The sequence below is a fragment of the Triturus cristatus genome, chromosome 2_1 (genome assembly GCF_964204655.1).
Source record: "Triturus cristatus chromosome 2_1, aTriCri1.1, whole genome shotgun sequence".
NCBI classification, from domain to species: Eukaryota; Metazoa; Chordata; class Amphibia; order Caudata; family Salamandridae; genus Triturus; species Triturus cristatus.
This window is the reverse complement of record NC_140581.1, coordinates 1,012,712,256-1,012,725,113: the sequence shown is the minus strand read 5'-3', so window position 1 is coordinate 1,012,725,113 and position 12,858 is coordinate 1,012,712,256. Positions and strand designations below refer to the sequence as shown.

Sequence of the window (12,858 nt, the reverse complement as noted above, 5' to 3'; positions counted from 1 at the left end):
GCCAGGGCTTGTGACTGCCAATGCTGCTGGTGGGCTTGCAGCGCTGGTTGCGCCACCCACGGAAGCGGCCTTGTAAAATGTGTCTAGGGTCTGCCACCGCAGACCCTGTGCGCGGTCCCGGACCGTCGCGCTGACTGCGCAAGTGCCCCCACTTGCCAGTCCCTAAACCTTCCCTTACCTACATATCAGCCACCCCTCTGGTAGGCCCAAGGGCAGGGTGCATTGTAGGCATAAGGTAGGACATGCCCTGATGTGGGTGGCATGTCTTAGTAGTGAATTACAGCCCTTGTCGTTTTTCACTATTGAAGGCTACCTGCTCTCCATAGGCCAGAATGGGCTGCCGGGATCACGCCAACGCTGTGACCCCAGTGGACTCAGAGAGCATGGTAGAAGTGTCAAGTTTAGTATGCCTGAACTCAGGATGATAAAATACTTCTTGTAGTCAAGTTTATTTTAATATCCTGGGTTTGTAAATACTACTTTTAGAAAGTTAGTATTTACTGACCTGACCATCTCAGTCCGCCTCTGCTGTATGTGTGTGTGTTCTGCCCAGCAACAGTAAGGAGCAGGGTTGGGGAATCCCCAGAGACAGGTTGGCTGCCAGGTGGTGGGTAGAGAGATTACACCTGGATGGGTGGGAGGAGTACACCTTGACTCTTGAATAGACCTGTGCTCTGCCACCACAAAGCCGGCGCCACCCCCTGTGGGGCGGCTGATGTCTCTGCCCTGCTGCTGAAAGGAAAGAGCAGAGTCACCATAACAAAGTGCTCCAGAACTGGACTGAGCCAGGCCTAGGCCCCCTGGCGCTAAAGAACAAAAGAATTGGTGTATAAAAGTAGGAGCCTGGCTCCTAAGAAATCAGAATCCTGTTTACCACAAAGGACCTCTGCCCGACTAGAAGGAGAAGAAGACGCCGGAGGAGCTGGCCTGCTGCTTGCCTTGCTGAGAGAGGAGAGGAAGAGACTTACTGAAAAGACTTTGCTACTTTGTGCTTGAACATTCTCCAAGGGCTTGATCTGAGCTTGCCCCCTGAACTGAACCCCAGGAACAGTGGGTTCTTTGTGCTTCTTGCTCGTCCTCCAATTCGAGCCGTGTGTGCATCCCGCTGGAAAAGAGACTGCGCCCCTCATCGCCCCTCCTAGGGCCGTGACACCCAGAAGCTCGCCTGCCTCAAACCCGTGAGAGCCCCGCTCCGTCCCGAGCCGCTCTCTGTCCCCGGGCCAGGCCGCCTGCATCCCTGTCACCGCCTGCCATTGGAGTGCGCTGAACGCGCTATCACCCCTCCTGCCGGAAGCCGTCCGACGACTGTGATCTACGCCGGGTCACCCAGCTGCACTAACCGTGCCCTGCGACCCCGCTTCGCTATCCCCGGACATCTCAGGCCGCGCCGCCCCCGCTGTGGAGACCCTCCTGCACCGCCGTGCTAAAGGGTCGCGGGCCGCGCCTGCCTACTTGCCCACACCTGCTGATTGAGGACCCAAGAACACGTCCCAAGCTGAGAGTCGCACCGACCTGTGCCGACTCTCCTAATCACGGAAGAAGTCCAGTATCGGGCTCGGGGCCCGCAACGCCTTATTTCCCCGTTCGCAGGAGCCGATCTCTGTGAGTACTGGAGCTACAAGTAAAGAGACTACGAACTATCCATCTGAAACGACGAACCAAGAACATTTGCCTGCTGTATAACCTGGTGGCATAGCGAAAACGTTATTGGTCTTGTGATAAGTCTGCTGAGATATATATACCTTATTTTTACATAAAGAATCGTATTTTTATATATATCCAAGTCTGGTGTCCGTTTCTGGGGGGATTGATGTATTTACTGTGTGTATGATTGTAAGTGCTTAACCAACAACGCCTGAGGAATCGCCTTGGCTGCTCACGCCACGCACCTAGAGGGTGAGCAAGGGTCATTCGCGAGGGGTTATCCCGCGCCCTGACGTGGAGGAGAGGGTTCCTGCTTGACACAAGGGCAACCTTGCGCCAACCAGAGATCCCCGACTCTAACAATTATGAATATAAAGAACAAAAGTTTTCCACCAAAATTCTAATGTGTATGGCTAAACTTTTCTTTCTGACGCCACATTTAACCCCTCTTTTTTCTTTTTGATCAATAATTTGTGTCTTATATCATATTATTAATTATTAATCCACATGAGCCACTGTTTCAATGCTAAATGATAATATCTCTCAATCTGTAAGGGGAAACAATCCATTCACCCCTCCACACATTACCATCCACTACCGACAATTAATTCCTGATCTCTCAAAAAGGTCTAAATTTACACGTTAAAGCATCCTTCTTGGATTATCCACACTATAAATATTAGACAATACCTCATATTTTCAAAATTCTATGGTCCAGTCACTCAACGTCAAGCCAATGTACCATTCACCCTAAGGTAGTGCAATATTATATTTTTATCTCAAACATCATCTTTACATTGGAACATATCCAATGGCATACTGGACAAAACGTCAGATACTACATTGCTTTTTCCAGGTCCATATACCATCCTGAATCTAAAATCCTGCAATCTCAGAGAATCAAGCCACTTACCTGGGACAAACGCTCTGTGAAGACAGAGTTAAACCTAAAACTTCTGTAGAAGCTTTAGGCTGAGAGGGGGCACTTCGGTGTTACCACTCGTACAGGCTCTGGACGTTTCAAATTGCTGCTAAATTTGTAATCTGACTATTTGCACATATTGTTTAACAATGTCTTGAATCTGTCTTGAATCTGCTGAATAGAATTTTAATTTCTTTTGTTTTTAACTGCCTGTTCAAGTGCCAATTTTTAATGCTAAACCCTTTTTAATTAATGTGAAGTGTCTCAGAAGCACTCGCCCTTCGATTACTGCACTTTTGCTCCACCTTGACCATAGAGAGGATCGCTCATCCTCTCGGTCATAGATCTGACAGGTTATTGGTCTAGCTGCATGGGCTCGCCTATATATGGTGGCTGCATCGCGGACATGCAGGGGGCGCGCCGTTGGCACGCCGAAGGTGCAACAAAGGCAAGCCCATCCGTGCCCGTCCGCGCTCGGACAGGACCAGGGGCCAGGATCCCTGGTCAAACTGTTCCACAGGACCACAAATATATAAAGTATAACTCTGATGAATTACATCAGCTCAGGCCCACATTACCCCTGCAATGCTCACATTTTATTGAACCAGACAGTCTCCACAGAAATATGGTACACTGCCAGTACTGTGGTTTCACACTGGGGAAAAACCTTCTCCACTCTGAGATGAGAACACACTGGGAAAGATAGCATACTGGAAAATGGGGCTTAAAAACTGTAGATCCCTCCCAGGCCATAAAATGGAGATTGGGTTGTTTGTGGCAGACGAAGCACTCAACATACTGTTCATTACTGAAACCTGGCTAATCCTGATATTATCATGGTCCTTCCCCCTGGCTTTACCATTAGCAGGCAGGACAGGGTGGGAAAACCGGGTGGAGGAGTGGCCATCATTCACAAAACTCAGGTCACTTGCTCCATTATGCCTTTGACCCTAACCAATTGCGATGCCTTGCAGTTTAGAATGACACTCTCCCCCGCTACCTCTTTTTCTGGACTGCTCATTTATAGACCCCTGGTCCGTATGCAACTTTTTAAAGCTCCCTTCCAGAGCACCTTGCCAGTTCTCTCATAGGAATAGGAACTCTCACAGCTCTTGGTGATTTTAATATTCACCTGGATGACCCCAATAATGCAGCTGCCAATAGACTGCTGTCAGATCTCAACTGTAACTTCTTCAGTTAGTAAATGGTGCTACACATGAAAAAGGGTATATGCTAGACCCTATTTTTAAAAATGACCCTAAGATCCAGGTTTTCAGCCCGGTCCCAGTCCTATGGTCCAACCACCACTTTATCCCCTTCCTTTACACTAAACCACCTAGGCAGACTAGGTCGGGTGGTGACTTAAGGTCGGGCAGGAAGTGGCCGAGGGTCGTTTCAGAGAAATGGATCAACTTCCTAAAGTCTGACACATCATTTCTAAAAGATGATCCCAACGAGGCCCACTTATGCTGGGCAGACTGGATCAAGGACTCAGTGGAAAAATGCTTTAGGATTCCTAATATGAAAACTCAATTTCATCCCAGAAGAGCACCCTGGTTCAACTGCCACTTAACATCCCAAAAGAAAATATGTAAGAGACTAGAAAGGAACTGGAGGAAGACTTATGCCCCGAACTTAAGGCACTGTACAAAAACGCGATCAGACAATATCACAATGATATTAAGGAAGCTCAGTCACAATACAATGCAAAAGGATCAATATAGCCGCCAACTCCCCCAAAGAGCTTTTCAAAATCGTAAAGTCCCTTACTACCATAGAACAGAGATCATCATCCCCACAATCCTCTGAAGAGAGATCCAATGAGTTTGTCACCTTCTTTAAGAATAAAGTGGAATTAATCTACAACTCACTGCACTTGAACCCCTTGATTGACTTTGAAGTCATGCTGGAAATCTCTGATAGCACTATATTCCAGACCTATCTCCCCTTTTAATCGCCCCAACCCTTGACTCCTTTCTGGCCTTAAGTGCGGAACAGCTGGGTCTAAGCCTACAGAACATCAGATCAGGCTAACCTCTCGACCCTGTCCCCCATCACATTCTTATCCAAGGATGGGAGCCTGTTTTGTCCACAATGGCAGATCTCATTTTGTTATCCCTGAGCTCTGGGATAGTGTGAAACAAATGGAAGCACGCAATTGTAAAGCCCTTGCTCAAGAAACCCCTCCTCGATCCTACCTCATTGTGGAACCACCGCCCATCTCATTGCTCCCCATTCTAGGCAAAGTCATTCAGAAACACGTTAATGGCATAATCTCACAATTCCTAGAGGAGATTCATATTCCGCATCAAATCCAGATGGGGTTCCGCCCTGAATACAGCACGAAATCCGCTCTCCTCCTAGTTACTGAGAAACTTAAAATAATACTGGACCAAGTGGGTACTGCTGCCATCCTTCTTCATGATTTAAGTGCAGCTTTTGATACTGTTGACCACAGTATCTTGATACATAGACTACGAGAGATCGGGATTCAGGATAAGGCCATCCATGGCTGTCTTCCTCTATAAGTGAAAGAACCTTCCAATGCATGGAATCAGGCTTCTTTTCGGACACGTTCAATGCCCCATACGGAGTCCTTCAGGGATCGGCACTCAGTCCCACCTTGTTCAACATTTATATGAGTCCTCTGGCACAAATTGTAGAGGAGTTTAGACTGTCAATTGTGTCTTATGCCGATGATAGACAATTGGTGATATCAGTGTCTGATGCTACCAACTCTAATCAACTGCAGCTAGTCCCATTCATGAAAAAAAAACGCTAAATGGATGGCCAACTGCAGTTTAAAATTCACTGGGGAGAAAACTGAGCTAATGTTCCTGGGTAACTGCACTGACCGTTGGGAAAGGATCTGCTGGTCAGACAACTGGGGTGCCCCCCGCACCGAAGCCTTGCATCAAGAACACGGGGATGTGGATTGACCAGAATCTTTCTATGGATACCCAAGCTAAAAAACTTTCAGCCACCTGCTTTGGCAGTCTTCGCTTGATTCATAAGATCATAGAGCTTCTCCCAGATCAGGCGCGCAGAACGGTGATTCAGGCACTAGTGGTTTCCAGATTGGACTACGGTAACTCATTGTACCTAGGGACCCAAAATATGTAGTCAACAGGTTGTTCAAAATGCGGCAGCCAGAATTATACTAAAAATTCCCAAGCAGGAGTCAGTGAAAGCCTCTTTGAGCAAACTACACTGGCTCCCTATCCAATCCAGGGTCAAGTTTAAGGTACTTTGTCTAGCCCACAAAGCCATGCATGGCAGGGGTCCAGTCCTGTTACGGTCTCTCGTCTCCCATTATGTACCCAGCAGGTCCCTCAGGTCCTCGTTTGATTCTCTAATGAGCTCAACTAGGATAAAAAGAGCCAGATGGGTAGGGAGATCCTTCACACATCTGGTCCCAAAACTTTGGAACTCAATGACCATTGAATTGAGACTTCTGAAAGACCTGCATAGCTTCAGGAAGAAACTCAAAACATGGTTCTTTACGTGATTGCCACTCCACACTGATCTGTCACTCTCTCCGCAGCGCTGGGAAGCCGTTGGGCAGCCAAGCAAGGATAACGTGAGATATTTTTTGTGTCTAGACTAATTTTATTCTAGATATGTGTGTAATTTTGCGGAAGACAACACCTTTAAAATAAGACAAGATTTTAATGGAAAGAAATGTACCAAGGAGATTGTGGTTTTGTCAAAGAAGCCATTGCTATTGCTCTTGCATTCACAGGATTTTCTATTTTTTTGTGACTATTGATGCAAGCTTGAAAGGTTTAGGTGGAGTCTTAATGCAGAAGGGGCAGAATTGTGTTGAAGTAACAATGACATTTGCCTTAAATTCCCAGTCTCCAACAGAAGAGAGACGTAGTTTATTGGGTAAATGTGTGTAAATGTGTGTTAGCAGTCTTTAAGAACGCACGAGGCGGGAGGGAGATAGGTGATGATTTTTTGAAACACAAAGGAAGGCATGAATGCGTGAACGATTACATAGTAAGTGTGCACTGTCTGTTGTCCTTTATGGTTGCAAGGTGATGGTTATTTGTAGTCCTGTTGTTTTTTGACTATTTATTTTCATTTTTCTGTTTGGGAATGTTCAAGGGGTGTTAAGGAGGTTTGGTGGGAGGACTAATTGGGGAAGCAATTTTGGCTGTTACCGTCAGTCACAAGGCACTGAGCAAGCTTTTGTTTTCGAAGGGTTGGTTAAGCAATTTTCTTTGATTTATTACAGTGACCCCTGACGAAGAACCATTGAAGGTTCGAAATGCATTGGGTTTTAAAAGTGTCTGCTGAGGAAGATGGTTGACAGCACGTGTCTATGTAAAAGCCTGGATTGGCAACAGCAGACATTTGGAAATGCAGGAATAGTTTTCTGTTTAAACCGAGCTTCTCCGGGGTGATTCCACAAGCATTCCATATAAGGATTACTTTATAATGACTTACTATTTGGTTCACTATGGATTACTGTGGTTTACTTTGGAAGATATGGTTCATGTTCTGGGAATGGTTTCCTACTTTAGCAGTGCAGCAGCTGGGTGTGCAGAGTATCGCACCCTTAGTATTATCATTAATGATAAGCTATGTGGGGACGATTAACAGCGCTAGTTTGCATGCATTCACTCGGCATTCTAAGCAAAAACTTAAATATTAACTAAGGGAAGGAGTGCCTTCGCTACTCTTACACTTACTTTTAGATAAATGTCATTTTTCAGCTTTAATTAGGTGCAGTCGGGTTTGCGGTCTCCACCCTCTGGATGAGAGGCTGTTTACTCCCCTTCACCAGGCAGGAGTACAGACAAAGAATCTGAGAGTTATTCCGGCAGGGGTCAGCAGGATGAAACCGGATTATGGTGGAGTGCTGGGGAACTCCCTGCTAGCACGTCTTGTCAGCCATCTTGTTTGTTCAACTGACCCCTTAGGTCATGCTCCATAACCTAGTATAACGTAATGACTGGCAATACGTCACAAATATGCAACACAAGCCATTACCAGACGCTTTGCACTGGTGACCGTTGCAACAACGTTCCATGACAGTTGGTAAGTCAAATGAAGCCACCCTGCACTAGCACCCAGCTCACTGTGCTGTGGAAAAAATGCCTCTCAATACTTCCCTACAGCTACATACCATTTTCACTTCAAGCCACCACTTGGTTGTTAGAAGAAGTTTCTTCTTCTTTATAATGTGACGTTGAATGGTAGGGTCAAGCAGACAACGAGGGCTTGCTGTCCAGATCGCTGCAAACACAGCTCAATGCCACATTTGAATTAGAAATTCATGGCATGAAGCGATAAGTATACTGATTTTTTTTGGGAACCTGACAAAAGCAAGTGATCCTTCCACCACAAGCACCTGCCTCCAAATGACCAAAGGAATTGCTACTACATTCCAATTCTAGAATAGCAATAAAATCAGAGCTCGTGGTGGAAGGATGAGAGCCCATACAAAAAAATGCATAATACAAAAGAAATAATACAAAATATATGAACTTACATACACATTAGTATGCTTCAAACCTCCTAAGCTTTTGCTTATATCCCCTCTCAGTTGAAGTAGGGGATCATGTATGAGAATGTGTTTGGTGTGAGTTATAGCCATACACTGAATAAAAAAAATCTCTCGGAATGGTGTTGATCATCTTTACTGCACTCAACTATGTTTGTACATAAGTATGAAGTTTTGTATGTTTTTTTTATTGCATGAGCCTTTTTGTGGAGTGAAAGCTGTCTGGAGGCCAGATCGAAAAAAAAAAGGTAGGGGTTTTTAGAAAAATCTTTCATATTCACTGCTTCTGCTTGTTTGACTCAAAACGGCTTTCTCGAGGAATATGCCCCAAGCATCTTTTCTACTGGTATGAAATGTTAGATCTCGACAGTTCTGCTGGAAAGAATTTGCGGAAAGGTGAATAGAAACTCCCTGATGTGTTATCACAAAAAAACATTCAAAGTTATGGCTCGTTATACATTGTAGGGAAATACTCCTTGTTTCAGGATCCAAAGCATAGAAAGAAATTAAATACGCATGCATCCCGTGGCACAAAATGTTTTCATAGATGTGTATTATGACTTCCAATTCTGAAGAGTCTGCATTGTTGTGTCATAGCTCCTCAGTGTCACTGCAATTATGAGGAAGCGGCCATGTCACGTGATGGTTCTCAACAGACCTTTGACCAGGGACTTGTGGGCATAGTTACCATTGGAAGGGCTGGGACAACTGAAAAGGTGCCCTTAAAATGATGTCTCCTTATTTCTGCTGAAAAGTATGTGAGCCAGGAGCTCAGGCACACCTCATACCGGAGTCCCTGCTTCATAAAGAACGAAACCGAGAGGCCAAGGAGGATTTCATAAGGTAAAATACATATCGTTCCATGGGGCTCTGGATGACTGTTGGGGGTATGGGTATTGTACATCTCATTTCATATTATTTTATTCCTGTACGTATTGCAGTTATTTTTCTCACAACCGAGGCTTACAACAAGCATATTCTCTTCTCTCTCTCGCGTGTGTGTGTGTGTGTATACATATATATATTCACTGAAAAAACCATAGGTTTCACACATGTTATAGTTAGCTGGACATTTTACTGATAAAAAACCAATGAAATTCCCCCGTTATAGTTAGTGCAGGCAACTATAACTCACGCGACCGCAATCCTCTGCTGAGGACATATGTGTCTTCATGAAAAAAAAATATTTGTAATATATGTATAGCTAAAATTTAATGGAAGAAGACATGGGCAAATAATTGTCTAAATACAGTATTAGCATCAGCAGAGGATTGCGGTCGCGTGAGTTATAGTTGCCTGCACTAACTATAACGGGGGAATTTCATTGGTTTTTTATCAGTAAAATGTCCAGCTAACTATAACATGTGTGAAACCTATGGTTTTTTCAGTGAATTTGCAAGGTTTTTTAAATGCTAATTCCTAACTATAATGTGTGTGAAACCTATGGTTTTTTCAGTGAATTTGTACGGTTTTTTAAATGCTAAGTTACTTTACGCCATTCGTGGCGTGCGCGCCCACTTAACGCAGTTCGTTCCGTGCGTGCAAGGTGCGCTTCGCGCACCGTGCGCGCACAGTGAGCACGCGGTGCGCTTCGCGCACCGCACGCCCACTTTACGCAGTTAGTGCCATGCACGCACGGTGGGCACGTGGTGCGCTACGCGCACCGCGTGCCCACATTACGCTGGATGGGCCACGTGCGCACATGGAGGACATATTATGCGCTTCGTTGTGAAAGGTAAGCATTTAAATTTTCTTTTACGGATAGTATGCCATGCACAAATGTTACCCTTCGGGAACCATTTGCACATGGGGTGGGGAGAGTGTGGATAATTTTTTTTTAAAAAATAATTTTTACCGTACGCGTACGGTAAGCGTAATCGGCGATTTTTCAAAAAAAATTAAAAATGAATTTTTGGCCTTGGGGGTTCTTTGGGGACACATTCACCAAGGCTAGGTGGTTAGGAGCTGTCTAAATAGTCCCTTTACATTTTTTTGCCTTTGTTTTTCCTCCCCCCCTCAGAGTGCGAGAGAGAAAATGGCGGCCGCTGCTTCCTGGTTTCGAACGATTCGAATGTTTACTAAGGTCTAACAGCCAATCAGAATCGCGCTCGCGCACGGCACCGTACGCGTACGGTAAGCTTACCGTAAGCGCACGGTAAGCGCACTGTAAGCTGGCTCAGATATATATATTGATTTAAATGCTATTTTCTCAGGAACTACTGAACAGATTTACACCAGACCTACAAAAGGCACTTCCTTGACCTGAGGACTACCTCTCTGCCAAATTTCAAGTAACTCTGTTCAGCCGTTCGGGCTGTAGCTGTGTCTAAAGGTCCTATGGAAAAATGCATGGGAAAAACGCGTTTTGGGACCCCCCTTTTTTCTCAGCCCCCGCTTGACGAATCCCCCCGAGACTTTCAGGGTAGGAGCGGAGCGTAGCGCCCCACCTATTTTGAAAATTTCGCGAGGATTCGTCGACCGGCGCCAAAGTTATTCCAAATAGAATGTTGCGGATTTCCTATGGAAACAGGGTCCTAACTATAACTATCTACTGGCGACCGCCAGTAGATAATTTACACACATATCTATGTACACACACACACCTACCCACATACACATATAGACACAGACATATAATGTTAAAAATGTGTTAATTTATGAAGTTTGCTATACCTGTTACCTCAGATCCCGCTCACAACATTTGATGGGGCCGGGTTACCTATCTCTGGTAAATAGGCAAAGGTACCGCGAGTTACATGTAAATCATGGATTCATTCAAGCAATCCTAAATTAGTTAGGGCACTCTGGCTGGGAGCCACATTATATTCGAAGTGTGGAACACATTTGATAGAAGGCCCAGGCCTATGAACATGCTAGCAAACAAACACTTTTTCAAAAAGGGTATTCTCTCACAAAGTATCGACAGGTTGGTATACATGTACATCATTGGCAATAAGTGTTGAGCGCTGTATCTTAAGTGGCTTTCGCCATTTTTCTTCTAACTGACCTTGCAGTTTATCTTGCAGTATATCTTAATCTTAGATGCTTGGGGGAGAAGGGGGCGCCACGTGCAGCTAGCTGCTATAGATAGTTTAGGCCGCTACCAGTGGCGTAACAAAACTTGAGGGGGCCCCCCTGCAAAGTACATGGAGGGGCCCCCATGCTCTGGACCCATTCAGGAGCTCTCATGCCAGGGGCAGCCACTCATGCACAGTGATACAGGCGGCCCTCTGGAGCTTGGGTCTCCCTGCATCGCTGGGTGTGCGAGGGATATTGTTATGTCACTGGTGAGAGTTGAATGAGTGGGTCTGGTGGCTCATTGGATTAAAGTGTCAACTGTAGGGGCTTGTGTTTGACCTTATAGTCCCAGATTCAAATCCCGGCGGGTCCACCCAGCCTTTCATCATTCTGGGGTCGATAAAATGAATACCATTGAGTTGGGTAACAATAAACATCTGATATTTAACGCCAAGATACGCGAGCTTTACAAATATATATGTTATGCTATGTGAGAGAATAAGTAAGTGAGAGGATAGATAGATGGGTAGATGAAAGGATGACAGAGTAAAGGGAAATTTCAGAGGATGGATGGATGGCAGAGTAAATGGAAATCTGAGGAAGGGTGAAAGGATGGTAGAGTAAATGAAAATCTTAGAGGAGGGATGGATACAATGACCAATGGATGGAATGGTGAACAATTGAAAGTTGTATGAAATAATGAATGGTTGACAGAATATACAAGTGAAATGATTGATAGCAGAAAGTGGATGGCAGATTGAAAGGATGAATGCATAGATGCTTGGATGGAAGAGACAGAGAAGCACTCCTAGGGTATTTTGGACTCACTTGCTGCGCTTGCTTGGTGTCATCTGAGAAGTTGTAGGATATTCTAATTTTCTGGCTACTCCATTACACACAGGTATGTCTCTCACTTTGCATTCAACCAGCCCCTCCTCAGGCATTCAGACAGACGTGCCTCTCACCCTGCATTCACACAGTTACACACTCCCCCTGAACTCACATGACTCACCCACTACTTAAGTGAGGACGCTGTAGTGATATCTCTTTAATAGAGTTATATGTACTGAGTGTTCTTCGTTCTGTGTTCTGGATGTGGTGGGTGGAACACGGGGCGTTCAGTTGGAGTGTAGCTGAGGACGTGTCTTCATCTCTTTGCCTGAGCTGTACGAGGTTGCTAAAGAACTTCAACATCAATTCATCTATATTGGATTCATTACAAATTGGCGACGATTCTGGCAACCTCGAAAGGATCCACGCAAAAGGAGTTATTTTGGAAGAACCTCATTCAGGACTACTGGTTGTTTTAAAGTGCCGTCCCGCCGGATTCGTTGAGCGGACGTTCGTGTACTTAAAGGTACGATAAAAAAAAATAGAGACAAAAGGGTACCTGTGAACGTCGTACGTTTGACTGACGGCAGTTCGGAGCGCTCGTGCCTTGTTGTTTTTTCAATTCTGCAGAGCCTCGAGCTGCCTTCACCACGAGCTGCCATCTCATCGGAGTTCCTCGCGTCACTAGGGTACGTGTTCCAGCGCGTTAACGTCATCGCGTTGGTCATGACCCTGACGTGACGCCATTTTGAACACTAGTCGGCTCATTTAGGTTGTTTTCAGCCACGGAACTAAGGAACTTCGCCGGATTGGAAGCGCTCATATTTTCCTGCACCTCAAGGTGAGAGGAACCTCACCGTATAGCACAAAGCACTCCTGCTCTAAGGTAAAGAGTAATTTTGAAGCGTTTTTCCGTTTTTTAAAATTTATT

General features: G+C 45.3%; 1 long non-coding RNA gene across 1 annotated transcript in view; it reads right to left on the bottom strand.

Moving 5' to 3' along the window:
- Positions 1-12,599, bottom strand: part of LOC146866233 (uncharacterized) — a 197,626-nt gene extending 185,027 nt beyond the window's left edge. The window contains exon 1 of the long non-coding RNA XR_014976772.1: positions 12,487-12,599. This is a non-coding gene — a long non-coding RNA (uncharacterized LOC146866233). The remainder of the gene's footprint in view (positions 1-12,486) is intronic.
- Positions 12,600-12,858: the final 259 nt, after the last annotated feature.